This window comes from Gavialis gangeticus, unplaced genomic scaffold (assembly GCF_001723915.1).
Source record: "Gavialis gangeticus isolate Ggan-Ray unplaced genomic scaffold, GavGan_comp1, whole genome shotgun sequence".
Classification (NCBI taxonomy): domain Eukaryota; kingdom Metazoa; phylum Chordata; order Crocodylia; family Gavialidae; genus Gavialis; species Gavialis gangeticus.
The window spans coordinates 103,791,665-103,808,297 of NW_017729033.1; the positions used below are offsets into that span (position 1 = coordinate 103,791,665).

At 48.5% G+C, this 16,633-nt stretch overlaps 1 long non-coding RNA gene across 1 annotated transcript in view; it reads left to right on the forward strand.

Annotated features, from left to right (window-relative positions):
• Positions 1 to 10,183: 10,183 nt before the first annotated feature.
• Positions 10,184 to 16,633, forward strand: part of LOC109304009 — a 24,754-nt gene continuing 18,304 nt past the window's right edge. Inside the window, exon 1 of the long non-coding RNA XR_002099277.1 lies at positions 10,184 to 10,218. This is a non-coding gene — a long non-coding RNA (uncharacterized LOC109304009). The remainder of the gene's footprint in view (positions 10,219 to 16,633) is intronic.

The window sequence follows — 16,633 nt, forward strand, 5'->3', positions numbered from 1 at the left end:
CTGGTGCAGGCTCTGCCAGCTCTGGGGAAGTGCTCTGCTCCCCAGCATCAGGGCCAGGGAGTGGAGCACTTCCCTGGAGCCGGCAGAGCCCGTGCCCGTGCCAGCCTCTATCCCTGCCTTGCCTCACCTTGCGGAGGAGCCGCTGTGTGCTCCTGTGAGGCTCTGTTGGCTCCGGGACACTGCTCCACTCCTTGGCCCTGACGCCACGTGCTTCCTCACTCCCTGAGGTGATGCAGGGGAGCAGAGCAGTGTCCCAGAGCCGATGGAGTCTCACTGGGGCTCTACTCCCTGGCCCTGATGCGGGGGAATGGAGCACTTCCCTGGAGCCAGTGAGGTCCATGCCAGGCTCCCACCCCAGCCTCTCCTGGTGTGCGCCCTTGAAAAGGCTGTGCGCAGGCACACTTTTAGTTGGCACGCATGCACCTTAGAGGGAACGTTGTTCTTAACCCATAGATTGTCTGCCCATTAACACCTTAAAGTGGCTTAAACCACTTGTTATGTGGTTCAAAGTTATGCCACTCCAGGGCAGGATTATCTCTGATCCGCACAATCCAGCTCCAGTTCCATTAGCTCCAATGGCCACTCCCCACAGACGTGCTGTTCAAGTTGAAGTCCTCCAGTGTCCCAGGATGCAGTGGCCCCTCCTCTCACCCCCTGTTCTGTGCGGACAAACTTTCTGCCTACAGCTCATAGTCTACAACAGGAGAATGACGTCCTGGGATTTGCTTGAGAAACATCTATGGATGCAAGCCAGCGTTTTGCTTGCTTTACTAGCTGCAGCATCACATTGAAGGGTCATGTTCATCTTGTGGTCAACCATGACCCCCAAGTCCCTTTCATCCATAGTGCTAGCCAGCGTAGCACTGCCGAGCCTATATGCATGCTGTGGCCTTTTCTTCCCAAGGTGGAGAACTGTAACAGGGAACCCTAGCCCTGTCACCATAAGGCAAATCCACCCCTTCAAGGCCAGAACTTTCTGGGCATGGAGTGCTGGTGAGGGGGTTGAGTGCTGAGCCTGGCCAGCTAGTCAGCTGACTGGAAGGGGCTGGACAGGACTATAAAAATCCTGGGCAGAGCGACAGTAAGAGGCCAGCAGCCAAAGGGGAAGGAGTGCATCTCAGAGCTCCCTAGAGAGGCTTGGTGAGTGGTCCAAAGGCTGGAGGAGGGGAACTATGAAAGTCTCGGAGAGACGGCAGATGCCCCAGAGTAAAGACTGTAGCTGATGGTGGGGAACCAAAGCACGAACCCAGCACAAATGTAAGCTGGCATGCTGCTTTCCTTAATTGCATTTTTTTGGTGGCAGTTATTGCCCATGGATGGGACTGTTTATTTTTTTCTTTTGGTTACTGAATAACACCGGTGATTTGGGTGAGGCTATTAGGGGAAGGAGGAGGCCTCATTTGGGGGCCCACTACAGAGTGGGGACCCCGGTGCCAGCAAGGGCATGGCTTTTTGGGGGCACAGACCCTGGTGCCAGAAGGCACAATCTTGTGGTCTGGTGTATCTGGGGTGCAATTTTATTTATTTTTCTTTTGTTGACTGGGGTGATGTGAGTTTGGGGCCAATCCTCAGATTTGAACTTGTGGCCCTCTGGCTATACAGCTGGTGGCCAGGACTCTGGGCCAGGGAGCCCAGGCTCCAGACTAGAGCAGAAAAGAGGGTCGTGAGCCTCAAGACACCAGAAAAGGCTAGAGCCTTGGAGTCAATCCCTGTGTGGTGGGTTTAGAGGGGGAGGCCTAGCTAGAGAGAGACCGGGGTCAAAGCCTGTTTAGGCGAAAGGCCCCAACATACAAAATACAATAGCCAGTCTCCCGCTGGCAAGAACATCAGCATAATAGTTTCCATCAAGACGTGGCAGGAGAGTAGAAAGCGGGACATAAGAACTTCAACGAATACTCCAAGGGCGCTCCACATAAGGCACAGATTGACAGGGAAGATGGCACTGGGAAGGGTGACCTGTTACATTTTTCAGTGTTAAACACCATCAGGTTCTCATCTGTCAATTTCCTGAGCCTGTCAAGGTCAGCCTGTATTGCCTTCCTGTCCTTAGGTATGGATGCTTTACCCCAAAGTTTGGTGTTGGTGAACTTGGCCAGTCCACTTCTGATGCCAATATGCACTTCATTAATGAACATGTTGAATAATAAAGGCCCAAGAACAGTGTGGATATCACACTCAGGATGGTGGAGGAGGTGTTTTTGTTGTGTTAGGATACAAATTGCTCAGAGGGGAGATGACTAAGCCCAATCCTTGTTGCTGGTGGCAGGTGCATATGCACCTCCAGGCAGAGGAATGGGGAAGGGCTGGGGTTGTGATGTCCTGGGCCCCTTCTTGGCTATGCACCTCAGGGCACATGTGCAGCTGCTACTGCAGAGGCTCTGAACCCCAGTGTAGCTGTTTGTAGCCTCCTGGATGCCTGCCACAGTTGCCCCAGGCTATGGGCAACTGCTGCCTTCCAGAAAGTCTAGGAAGCTTATAGTAGGGCTTGCAGCCTCCTAGCTGCCTGTTGCAGGGAGCCTGGGGTTTCACGGCTGGCAGCAGCTGCCCAGAGCCTAAGCCAGCTGTGGTGTACTGAGCAAAATGGCTTTGCATACCATGCTCAGGTACATGCTGACCCTTGATGTCGACTAAAAATAGTTTCATAGTAGCCAGGGTCAGGAGGGACCTGAACAGATCCTCCAGCCTGACCCCCTGCCACAGGCAGGAATGAATGCTGGGTTCACAAGACCCCAGACAGGTGAGCATCCAGATTTTGGCCACCCTAATTGTAAAATATTGCCTTCTGATTTCTAACCTAAACCTATTCTCCATCAGCTTATTACCATTGTTCCTTGTCACCCCAGGTGTTGCTGAGGAGAAAACGGCTCTACCTATTTGCCGTTGATCTCCCCGATGAGTTTGTAGGCAGCCACCAGGTCCTCCCTCAGCCTCCTTGCTGAGGCTGAACAGGTTCAGGTCCCTCAGTCTCTCTTCCTAGGGCCTGTCCTGCTGCCCTCTCACCAAGCAGGTGGCTGTCCTCTGAACCCTCTCCAGGCTGTCCACATCCCTTTTGAAGTGTGGCGCCCAGTACTGGACGCAGTACTCCAACTGTGGCCTGATCAAAGTCGCATAGAGGGGGAGTATCACTTCTCTGGACAGGCTTGAGATGCACCTTTGGGTGCATGACAAGGTATGCCTGGCCTTGCTGGCTGTGGTCTGGCATTGGTGGCTCATGTTCAACTTGGAGGTGGGCTTATCCTGGGTCTGATTGTCCTGGTCTTTGACTCCCAGCAAACAGGTGGAGGGTGAGGGGGGCAGGGAAGGACAGTCATTTACACCCACAATTTGAATGACAATTAATTGGAATGAGCCCCAAGGAAAAAATGTTATCTCACAACTTTACAGGTACTTAAAGTGGGACATTGGACTGTGTAGGTGGCCAGTACTCCTGGTTTTCCCCAAGGGTGCCTTGGTGAACAGTTGTTCACTGAACCCTTGATGTATTCCCTTGATGTAGCAGTAAGCTGCTATGTAGTCCCCTCTCAGCCTTCTCTTTTTCAGGCTGAAGGGTCCCAGGCCCCTCAGCCTTTCCATTTACTTTAATGTCAATTGACTTTAATGTGAATGACAATCAGGCTCTTATTTCAATATAATTTGGGTACTGTAATTCTCTAAACAGTTTCTTCAATTTTACGGTGTCACAAATGACTGTCAGTGCCTTTGAAGTAACACAAAGTTCAGTGGGTTTATCTAGGCTAAACTTGGATTTAAAAAACAAAAAAATGGCACAAACGCTCAGCTACCTATAGAAAATGTGGTGGTAGTAATGACTTACAGGACAAGCACATTTAGAAACAATTTTTAAAGAATAAATGGACAACTAGCACATGTTCTATGAATGTTATAGACATGAGCACTGTGTGTATTAAGTCTGTGGGGGGGCCAACTCTTTGGCTATGCCAAATATTAGGCCCTGTATCCTCATCAAGTGTCACTCTGATTGTCTTGCTGTTGGATCTGCCAGTCTCCTTTCTGCTCCCTGCCCAGTTTGCTGCATACAACACATGCTGCCCATGAGAATTTTGATACACATGCTGCAGGTTGGCCACCCCTAGTTTAAGTATGTCAGTGGACATGATGTAGGCGGGTATACATAGTTAATGTTCTCTTAGACTCTCTACCAATTCATTCAACATTTATTAAAATGCCTGTAAGTTGTTCACTGAGCTCTTACTGAGATGTACGGGTGTGTGAAGTGAGCTGTATTCAATTTGGATTCGGCCTGAATTGGGGACAGTGATTTAATTTGTTGATTTGGATCGCTGTCCCTGATTTTGATTTGGCCAAATCTGAAGATTTGATGCTGATTTGGAGAATCAGCAATTCGGACAGCTTTAAATGTTTTTTCTACATACCTTGAGGTACCAGGCATGGCTCACGAACACTGTGATGCTGCAGCGGATGGAGCCTCCCACAAGGGTGCAGGGGGCCCCCCCACATACTTGGCAGTGAACCCGGAAGTGGACCGAAAGTACTACTGGTCCACTTGTGGGTCCACCAGGAGCCGTGTGGGGGGACCCCCCTGGAACCCCCAACACTCATCCAGCTTGGCGATCAGCCACAGGGGGACCCTAGGTGCCCTCCCGGACTCAGGAAGCACCAGTTGCTGAGCCAGGGGGATGTGGGAGGGTGGGCCCTGTGCGCTCCCTGGGAGACCAGGAAGTGGACTGGAAGTGCTTCTGGTCCACTTCCAGGTCTGCTGCCAAGCACACTGGGGAGCCCCCTGTGCTTCTGTGGGACACTTCATGCACCCCAGCATTGCAGCATTCATGAACGACCTGGTACTTTGAGGTATGTAGAAAAAACATCTAAAGCTATGTCTATGTCTGAATCACCAAATCTCTCTCAGTTGATTTGGAGGGTTCTGATTTAATTCAGAGAGCGATTAAAAGGTCTCCTGATTTGATTCAGAGATTTGGCCACCGAATTGGGCCGAATCTCCGCCAAGTCAAGTTAGGGACCAAAGCTTAGCACAGCCCTACTGGGATGCCCTAATGGAAGGATGGCTTTGAGACCCTGTTTTGCCTTTCTTCAGATGCTTTTTTCTCTTCAGTGTTTTTTTCCTGCTGCTCTTTTCCACCCTGTGTTTCTGTGGGTGACACAAATGTACCTGTCACTCTGACCTATAGCTGACCTTCTCTGTTTTAAGAGCAAATATACAATATGCCAGACTGTTCCCCACTACTCCGCTATTTGACTTACTGCGTAACAGTAGTGTAACTGGGGTGTGGGAGTGGGGTGGGGGGCAGAAATAGCAGCTGCCACAGGTGATTCCCCATGTGCTGCTACTGCCAGGACATATAGCTACCCTGTTATGGCTCTGCTTTATGATGTACTTAATATTGCTGTTAAGCAGCTGTAACTGTAATAAGCAGTATAACATGCTTTACAGACAAGGCAAAGAATGCCATCTAGTGGCATGTGGGAGCATGGAATCCTCTAATTCCAACTAGTTCTATAAAATTATTCTCCTGCAGGTTTTGATTGCTGCATTTAAGAAGGAATCTGTTCTCAGTAGATGTGTCCACACAAGATACTTAACTGCACAGTAAAATAGTTTACTATGCAGTAAGAATGTGCATCTACACATGGACATGCTTACTATGTAGTAAATCTCGCTAATCATGAGTAAATTTGTGCCTGTAAAATCACATGCCCCCAGATTTGTGCATGGGGGGGTGGGTGCTGGCTGCCCACTGTGGGGTCAGGGCTTCCTGCCCTGTTGCCCTCTCCTTGGGGCCTCCATGGCCCAGCAGGTGAGACCTGGTGCAGCAGGGCAGAGTGGGGTAGGGAAGCTCGATGTCACTGCTGTGGGCCCTGTGCCACCCTGTCGAGGTGCCCCCTGCCCACCTGGCAGCAGCAAGGGCACAACCCCGCACCACCACTGTCACTGCTGCAGGGCAGGCAGGGGGCATGTTGCCAGGGAGGCACTTGGCTTGTGGTGGTGGCACCATATTTCCCTGCCTGGCTCTGCTCTGCCCTGCTCTGCCAGATCTTGCCAGCTGGGCCGTGGAGGCCCTGGGGTGAGAGCAGCAGGGTGGGGAGCCTGAACCTGCAGTGGGCAGCTCACATCTGCGCCCTGTATGGGCTCCACTCTGGCTGTGCCACCCACAGGGGAGGGGGAGCTGGGCTCTGCACTCCATTCCACTCTGCCACAGCAGCTGCCTCCTGTGGGCTGGGTAGCTGTGGGTGGGGAGTGAGGAGCACCAGCGTGGGGGGGCAGGATGTGTGTGGGGAGTGACAGATTTGGGGGGTTTTAATCAGAGAATTTGTGTGTATTTATCAGAGAATTTACAACTTTAAACAGATAAAACCAGGATCCCTGGTCATGAGAAGCTGCATTTAAACTACATAGGACAGTGATTCCCAAACTCTGACAGATTGCGCACCACCAATTTAAAATGACCACTAACTTTAAGTACCACCGGCAATTGTTTTGACAGATAAAGTCATTGTAATACATCTGTTAATGCATACCACTGATGGGTTTTCTGTGTACCACTGGTGGTACCCGTACTACAAATTGGGAACTGCTGACATAAGAGATGCAGGTGGCTCCCACGATACTTTTTGGCCACCCCTGATATATACTGATATATGAATCTTTTAATTCCCAATTTTTTTCCTCTAGATTTCCAGTAAATCATTGAACAAATCCAGGGTCTATTATTACAAGCAAAGGTTACTTTTAAATGAAAGTGAATCTGAATCTGCCTCGTGTGGTGGTGCTTCATCTTTTCACCTAACTCTAGGCACTCCTGTTTTCCTTCTAGGCAGTGTTCCCTCTAAAGTGTGCGCCATGTGTGACCATGCACATGCACTCATACCGCGCTGCCAGGTACGTCTGCGCGGCCACACGCACCACGTAGCTTAGAGGGAATCCTGGTTTTAGGAGGGTCTATTTCAAGGCCCAGTGATTATCTGGATCATGGTGGTGAAACATTCTTGTCTCTGTACCAATAAATAAGGTTCAGTAGCTTGCGTGGCAGAATGTGAGGTGCTTTGTAGAGGCAGTTCCATTTCTTATGCACTAGACAATTACTAGTTGTAGCTCTGCATTTATGCTTGTGGGAGCTTCTAAGTTATTGCTTCTGTATGTTTGTATGAATGTAAGTGCACAGTACAAAGAAATGGCATGCCTCAAATAGAAGTCATTTGTGCAGCCCACTACGTTTCTCCACTGGATGTTCTAATCTGGGTGGATAATGAATGCTACTCTTTGATATGAGCAACACAGTCAGTAAAATAAATAGTGGAAGGTATTATGATGTACACAAATGGAAACCAAGAACATACCCTTTGGAGGTCAGCTTGTGGAGGCAGTTAAGTCAAGGGACATGGTCATCATGGGTGACCTAAACTACCTGGACATCTGCTGGGAGGAGCAGTCACCCAGGTCTGACTGCTCATGTAGGTTCCTAGCTGAGATACAGGACCTCCACCTTACCCAGGAGGTGCACTATCCCACCAGGGGAAATGCCATGCTGAACCTGGTCCTGGCCACAGGTGACAACCTGGTGAGGGGACTGCGGGTTCTCGACCACCTGGGTGATGGTGATCATTGCCTACTAGAATTCACCATCCAGCACAGAGTGTCAAAGGTCTGCAGCAAGGCAGTAGCCCTTGACTTCAGGAGGGATGATTTCAGTGAGCTAAGGAGACTAGTTGAGGAGGCACTGAGGTCCCAGAGGGTAGGGGAGTTGGCAAGCCAAGATAAGTGGTTGTTCCTTAAGGAGACAATCCTCTGAGCTCAGCTCAAAGGGTGACAGTCCCAATGCAAACCAAAGGGGGAAAGAGTGCTCAAAAGCCTCCATGGCTCACCAAAGGCATTCAGGAACATCTGAAAGCTAAAAAGGAGGCGTACACTCAGTGGAAGGGAGGGGCCATCACCAAGGAGGATTATACCTCTGTTGCTCAAGACTGTAGGGGGGCTGTTAGGAAGGCCAAGGTGGAGACAGAACTAGGACTAGCGACCAGGATCAAAGATAACAAGAAGTCCTTTTTTTTTTAATACATAGGGAGTAAAAAGAAGGCACCGGGTAACGTGGGGCCCCTGAGCACATGCTTGGCAACCTGGTGATTGTACCAGACGATAAAGCTGACCTATTTAACAAATTCTTTGCCTCCATTTTTCTGAGCAGGGACTGGGACATGCCCCCCACCAGGATTCCGGATGGACTCAGGAGAGGCACTGCCAGGCCTAGGGTCAGAAAGGACCTAATTAGGGAACTTCTGGTGGGGCTGGATGTGTTTAAATCAGCAGGTCCAGATGATCTCCACCCCAGCGTGCTGAGGGAATTGGCAGGGATCATTGCGGGACCCGTGGCATGGCTTTACGAGCACTCGTGGTGCTTTGGCCAGGTGCCAGAGGACTGGAAAAAGGCAATGTGGTCCCCATTTTCAAAAAAGGGAGGAAGGAGGACCCAGGAAACTATAGGCCTCTTAGTCTTACCTCGGTCCTGGGGTAGCTCTTTGAGAAAATTATCCAGGAGCACATCTGCAAGGGACTGGCAGGGGAGATTATGCTTAGGGGCAACCAACATGGGTTCATTAGGGGCAGGTCCTGTCAGACCAACCTGGTTGCCTTTTACAATTAGGTCACAAAATATTTAGATGCAGGTGTTGCGGTGGCTGTAGTCTTTCTGGACTTTAGGAGGGCCTTCTACACTGTCTCTCAACCCATTCTCATCAAAAAATTAGGTGACTGTGGCGTTGATGCCTACCCAGTCAGATGGGTCACAAATTGGCCAGAGGGCTGCACCCAGAGAGTAGTGGTGGATGGGTCATTTTTGACCTGGAGGGATGTGGGCAGTGGGATCCCCCAGGGCTCTTTCCTCGTGCCCGCACTGTTCAACATCTTCATCAGTGACTTGGACAAGGGGGTGAAAAGTACCTTGTTCAAATTCACAGATGACACTAAGATGTGAGGAGAGGTGAGCATGATAGAAGGCAGGGACAGGCTACAACTAGATCTGGACAGGTTACAGGGGCGGGTGGATGAGAATAGGATGGGATTCAATACTGACAAGTGCAAGGTACTGCACCTAGGGAGGAAGAACCAGCAGCATACCTATAGGCTGTGGAACTCCCTTCCCATCAACACAGAGGCAGAAAAGGATCTTGGAGACATTATTGATTCCAAGATGAACATGGGCCACCAATGTAAGGACGCGGTCAATAAGGCTAACTGCACCTTGTTATGCATCCACAGATGCATCACGAGCAGGTCCAAGGAGGTGATCCTCCCCTTCTATGCAACATTGTTCAGGCCACAGTTGGAGTACTGCATCCAGTTCTGGGCACTGCACTTCAGGAGGGATGTGGACAGTATTGACAGGGTCCAAAGGAGGGCCACTTGCATGGTTAGGGGGCAGCAGGGCAGGCCCTACGAGGAGAGGCTAAGGGACCTGAACCTGTTCAGCCTCCACAAGAGAAGGCTGAGAGGGGATCTTGTGGCTGTCTATAAAGTTACCAGGGGGGATCTGTGGGGAATGGGAGAGTCCCTATTCCCCTGAGCACTACCGGGAGTAACTAGACATAACGGCCACAAGTTGATTGAGAGTAGGTTCAGGCTAAATATCAGGAGGCATTACTTCATAGTCAGGGCGACTAGGATCTGGAACCAACTTCCAAGGGAAGTGGTGCTCTCTCCTACCCTGGGGGTCTTCAAAAGGAGGCTAGATAATCACCTAGCTGGGGTTGTTTGACCCTAGCATTCTTTCCTGCCCATGGCAGGGGGTCAGACTTGATGATCTGCTCAGGTCCTTTCCGACCTTACCAACTATGAAACCCCTCTACCTTTTGTTTCATATAATTTGTGCTTGAATCAGGCATACAAGCCTAAATCCTTGTGCTATTATGTTTAGACTATTGCAAATAGTTTAAACTCTGCTTGACTTCGGAATTATGTTCAGCACTATAGCATAAATGGTAGAAAATGCTTTGTTTGTATTATAACCATTTAGATCTTGCACTGGAGATGGAGGGGGGGGGAAGGAATGATTCCTAACAAGCTATTTTTTTCTATTCTTAAGCTTGTTGTCAAATCAATTACTTTGCCTATAATAGTTTTTTCTTTATATATCACAGAATCAGAGGACTGGAAGGGACCTGCAAGATCATCAAGTCTGGTCCCCTGCCATAGGTAGATGGTTATTGGGCTCAAACGAGCTCAACAAGGTGCTTATCCAGCCTCCTGTTGAACACCTCCAGGGATGGTGACTGCACCACTTCTGCTGGGAGTGTGTTCTAGATTCTAGTTACCCTTAAGGGAAATAAATTTTTTCTTATGTCCAGCCTAAATTTTCCCTCAATTATCTTGTGCCCATTGGTCCTCATCCTCTCAAGGGGTGCATTCCTGAAGAGTTGATCCCCTAGATGTTGGTCCTCACCCCGATGTACTTGCAGGAGGCTATGAAGTCAACTCTTAGCCTTCTCTTACTCAGACTGAACAGGCCCAATTCCCAGAGTCTCTCCTCATAGGGCCTGCCCTCCAGACCCCTAATCATATGGGCGCCCCTTCTCTGTACTCTCTCAAGATTATTCACATTGTGAGTGGGATGGCCAATCTTATCCTCAGCTCTCCTTTTTACTTTCCTGCCACGACTTGGATAAAAAAGGGAAAAGGAAGGAGGTTAATATTTTTAGCTGTTCTTGGATAGATTAATGCCACTTTGATGTTAAATGCTCACAGTGTAAGTTTTATTTCTGGCTTAACAGTGCTGAAATAACAATGTTCTTGCCAATTACTTCATTGGCAAAGTAGGCAGTGTTACAATCAAGAGTCCTTCAGATTAGTTACTTTGTATACACTGGGCAGAGATTCTTCACTGCTAATTACCTCATTAGCGGCACACGCCTACAGCTTCTCTCATTCTCTGCATGTGCATGATCCAGAAGGTAGTCTCCTGCCATTTTCTCCTCTCACCTGGATTTCCTGCTTCCAGTTTCCACATTTCCACTGGAATCCAGTCTTGGGGTTAACCCCAGTCCCCTTTTGTCTTGGTGAGGAGCACAATTTCTCCTCCTTAGAGGTCCTGGGGGAATTTGCTGCCTGGCACTTCAGACTCTCCCCCCAACTCACTGGCACAGCGGGAGTTGCCAGCAGAGCCAGGCTTTTTGCCATGTCACTTGGGGATCTGCCACCAAGCATTTCAGGCTCCCCTGCCCTCACTGGCACACCGGGGATCACCAGGAGGGCAAGCCTCTTTGTCACTGACCTGCCATGCCTCTCAGGGATCTGCCACCCAGTGTCTCTGCTCTTCCCGCCTTTGTTAATATGACAAGGTTCTCGGGAAGGCAAACTTTTGTCACTGACCTGCCACATATTTCAGGAGCCTCCCTCTTCTTGGAGTTCTTTCTTCTTCCCAGTAGGTTTCCCTTTCTCTGAGAGTGTCACCACTCCTCGCTCTTCCTCCTGGTTCCCAAAGGCAAAAGTTCTTTTCCCCGCTGCCATTTTTATCCTCGGTTCAGCAGGCTAATCACCTGGTTCTCTCCCAGGTGTGCAATCCCTCCCACCTGGCAGGGTTCATCGTCAAGTCAATCTGACCTGACCTTGTCTAAGTAACAGGGCTCTGGCCTGAGTCCCTGTTACACACATCTTTCCTGAAGTGCAGTGGCCAGAACTGGACACAGTAATCCAGCTGTGGCCTCACCAATGCCAAATAGAGAGGGAGAAGCACCTCCCTGGATCTACTGGCAACACAGCAGCTGATGCACACCAGAGTTCTGTTTATTCTGTTGGTGACTTCATCGCACTGTTGGCTCACGTTCATCTTCTGGTCGGTTGTGACCTCCAGGTCCTGTTCAGATGCTGTGCCATCCATCATGTAGTTATGGTGAAGGTTCTTCCTACCTAGATGAAGAACCCTATCACTTTTCCCTGTTAAATCTCATCTGATTCTGTTCAGCCTATAGAACCAGTCTGTCAAGGTCATCCTGGATCCTTACTCTATCCTCTGATGCGCCTGCATTTCCCCATAGCTGGGTATCATCCACAAACTTAATCATTGAGCTTCCCACACCCTCATCCAAGTAATGGATAAATGTGTTAAAGAGCATGAGTCCAAGCACTGATCCCTAGGGGACACTAAGCCAGTGTCTGGGATTGGCCTTTAAGCCAGCTGTCCACCCACCTCACTGTAGACTGGTCCAGCCCAGTACCCTCCAATTTAATTGAGAGAATCTCATGGGAAACAGAGTCAAAGGCTTTATGGAAGTCAAAGTAAATGATATAAACATCATGTCCCTTGTCCAGTTGGTTAGTTACCTGGTCATTAAAGGACACCAGGTTTGTCAGGCATAATCTACCCTTGACAAAGCCATGCTGGTTGCTTCTTAATATCCCACCAGTTACAAGCTTGTAATTGATGGCCTCCTTAACAGTTTTTTCCCAGGACTATAGTCAGACTGACCAGTCTATAGTTTGCAGGGTCACCCCTCTTCCCTTTCTTAAAGATAGGTACCATGTTGGCTGTCTTCCAGTCATTTGGGACCACTCCCGAGTCCCACGACTCTTCAAACAGCTATAGTTCTTTCAGGACTCTTGGATGCAGGTCATCTGGCCCAGCAGACTTGAAAACATCCAAAAGTTCCATATATTCAGCGAATCATTTGTTGAGGCAAGCTACAGTCTGTAGATTATCCATCACTTCAGCACTGATTGTTCAATTTTGGTTCTGTATGACTGGCTACTAAGGAGACTCAGGGCACTGAGTGCTCCAGTGTGTACTAGTTGTACAATGTGTACAACTCACTGTGTTGTGAGTCTGCTGGAGTGTGCTGATTGGCGTGCTGCAGCAGCCTCTGTGTGACAAGTGTTCAGTGTCCCCATGTTTCAAAATGCAGCAGAGGTGCTTTAACCAAAGCTTGTCAAATGAGCTTTAGTTAAAGTGCCCCCAATGCCATTTTGAAGCACTGGATGCTGAATACATGTGACACTGTGGGCGCTTTAATTAGAACAGATCTGAGAGCTGTTCTAATTAAAGTGCCCCCATCTTCTCTGTAGCAGGCAAATTGAGTTATGCTAAGCCTTTTTAGCCAGGTCAGGCTTCCCTGGAACTAAGCAACAAAATTTGAACAGAGTGCCTTATGTGGCACTGGGAGATGTGAGTGCTGTGATTGGGCACTGGGCGAGCAGGGCACAACAGTTTCCCTATAACAAATGTAGCTGGCACAGTGTCAGGGGATTGGTGCATCATATAAGGAATGCTTGGCACAGAGCCAGGGGATTGGACAATTTGGGATGAGAAAAGTTACAAAAGTGATGGACAAACAAAGGAACATGTGTATTTTTGTGTTGTCACCCTGGGGAGACAGGAGCAACTTTGGAATTCTTGTTTGAGCAATGGGACTTCCAGAAACTAAATTCCCATACACCAAGCAAAGGATCTGTGGTTGGTACCAGCAAAGGTCACTGCTGTAACATCTGAAGGAACCATTTGCCAGGTCATATTATGAGGAGGAAGCCTGTAATAAAGATTAGGGATTGCTATTAAAATTTACTTGATACCAAATCAGATAAGGGGCTGTATCAGTCCTTCTGGAGCTCTGTTAAAAAGAATCCTAGTATGGAAGCGGGGGCACTCTAACTAAAGCTGTTCAAATGAGCTTTAGTTAAAGTGTCCCTGCTGCCATTTTGAAGTGCTGGATGCTGAATACATGTGACACTGTGGGCACTTTAATTAGAGCAGGTCTGAGAGATACTCTAATTAAAGTGCCCCCACCCCCTCCACTCTGGAGCACATGTATGGACGCTCTCATGTGTTTGTTTTCTGTTCCCTGATTTGGTTTACCTTCAGCTATTTTTGTTTGTGCTCTGGCAGCTCAGGTGGGATTTGACTTAGTGAAAAAGGTCTCGTGCATTCTTTATTTAAAAAAGGGTGTGCAGGTGGTCAAGCAGAACCATTTCAGGTTGGCAGAATTTGAACGAGTATTTGCACACAGTGGGCGTATCTACGCATGAGCTTTAATGCACATTAGTTTGTTTTAATGAACATTATAGCAACATAGAAAGTGCATTTTTGCTAATGCACATTAAAATAGGCTAATGTGCCTTTTTCTAATTCCTCTAATGGAGCGCACTTTTACATGTGCTCTGAGGATATGGGGGCAGGGAGGGGGGAGGGGGCAGGGTACAGTGCTTTAATTATAGTGGCTCTGAGATCCGCTCTAATTAAAGCGCTGCCAGGTTTAAAGTATCAATGTCCACATGCTTAAAAATGGTGGTGGGGGACAGTTGAACTAAAGCTCATTGAATGAATTTTAGTTCAAGTGATCCACCACTATTTTTAAGCTGGGGGACTCTGATACACGAGGTGTAGGAGACTGCTGAAGCATGGCAATTACTGTGCTCCAGCAGACTCAGTTAATCCAGTCTGCTCCAATGCACTGGAATTCTGTGTGTCAGAGCAGCCTCCATGCCCATGTACAGGCACCAGAGGCACTAAATTTAATGCACATTAGCAAAAGTGCATTAATAAATGTGTAGATGCATCCTGTGCTTTTATATATAAAATCACTCCTACTTTCTAATTGTGTTTACCTCAGGCTCAGTTCATGTTACAGAAGTAGGATGAGAAAAGTAAAATTTCTCTTAAAGAAATATAGTTTCATAGTTAGTAGGGTCGGAAGGGACCTGAGCAGATCATCAAGTCCAACCCCCTGCCATGGCAGGAAAGAGTACTGGGGTAAAATGACCCCAGCAAGGTGATTGTCTAGCCTCTTCTTAAAGACCCCCAGGGTAGGAGCCAGCACTACTTCGCTTGGAAGTTGGTTCCAGATCCTAGCTGCCCTGACAGTGAAGTAGCGCTTCCTGATGTCTAATCTGAATTTACCCTCTGCCAGCTTGTGACCATTATTTCTAGTCACTCCTGGTAGTGCTTGGGGGAACAGGGACTCCCCCAATGCCTGCTGGTCCCCTCTGACTAGTTTGTAACAGGCTACTAGATTCCCCCTCAGCCTTCTCCTGTGGAGGCTGAACAGGTTCAGGTCCCATAGCCTCTCCTCGTAGGGCCTGCCCTGCTACCCCCTGATCATGTGAGTGGCCCTCCTCTGGACCCTCTCCATGTTATCCACATCCCTCTTGAAGTGCGGTGCCCAGAATTGAACACAGTACTCTAGCTGCGGCCTGATCAGTGCCACATAGAGGGGGAGTATCACCTCCTTGGACCTGCTTGAGATGCATCTGTGGATCCATGACAAGGTGGACATCAGAAAGATAAAACCAGTGTGTGTCAGACTCCAGGGATTTGGTCCATGAAATCTGTATTTGTGGTGAAGGGGCTCAGTGATTGATACATTTGACTCTAGATTTCCTTTTCTCTGAAAGGTGTGTGTGTGTGTTGGTTGCATATACAATAATTTGTACAAGAATTTATTTGTTATGGGCTTGCAAATTGGCCAGCTCATGGGGATAGGATCTAATGGAAATTCCTCTGAGATCTGTCACCCAGACCTCTTGTTTGAATGCTCAGAAATGAAAGGCTACCACCCAGGAAGGAGAAAGTAAGGAAGGAGTGGGCTGGGTTAGTCACCTCAGCTTCTAGAGAGATAGTGGCAGTAAGTAGATTCTTCTGCCTTTCTTCACATGGGTATAAGACAAGGCTGAAAGTGACAAAATGCATCTGTGGTATAACTGTGTGAATGTCAATGAAGTTAACAAAAGGTATAAACTTGGACCATAGTCTCTTACTATTCCAAACTTTAGGAGCTAAAGGGTGTGTACAGAAGTTGCTTTTTTTCACCATTTAAAGTGCTTTATTGTCATGACTTAACAGAAGTGCACAGCTTTACAGTACTTTAAACATAAGTACAGCACTTTAAATTAACCCTTTTTAAATGGGGTATGGCCAGAGCTGCTTCTTTGTGGGAAAACTCCCTACTTCCTAGCCTGGAAAGTGCAGGGAGGCTCAAAGACCCCACCCCTCCCACCAAACACTGCACTTCTGTCATGTTTAGGAGCGCTGTAACTTTATAGTGCTATAAAAAGTGCTCTAAATTTCAGCACTATAAAACGTGCACAGAACACTTCTGTACACACCCTAAAACTTGATTTTGTTGTAATGTTCACAGAGTATTGCCAGCTGATAATGGTTAGGCTTGTGGAACTGTCTGAACTGCATGGAGAGTTTGTATGTAAATAGGCCCATTTGTTTTCTCATCTTCTCTCTCCCTGCCTCCTTACACATGTGTTTGTTTAATTTACCTGCTGTACCTTGTTGCTAACCTTGGCTATAAACCAAGGGCAGGTAAAATACAGCCCACAGGCCAGATTCAGCCCACCAGACCATTCTTTCCAGCCTGTGGGGTCACTAAAAAATTTAGAAAATTTAATATTTATCTGCTCCTAGATGCCTGTCAAAGATGACAGAAGCTGGGGGCAATAAGATCCAGGGAGCAACAAGGCTGGTCCAGCCCCATCCCACCTCCCATCCCTTCCCACCCCTGCCCCCACAACTGGAGCCTCTGCCTGCCCTGGCTTTAACTGAATCTCTGCATGCCTGCTCCAGCACCACATGGCATCACTGGACCGTGGGAGCATGGGGCTGTTCTAGTACCGTGGGGCCAGGAGCGGGAGGGGGTGGGTGTGTGTATG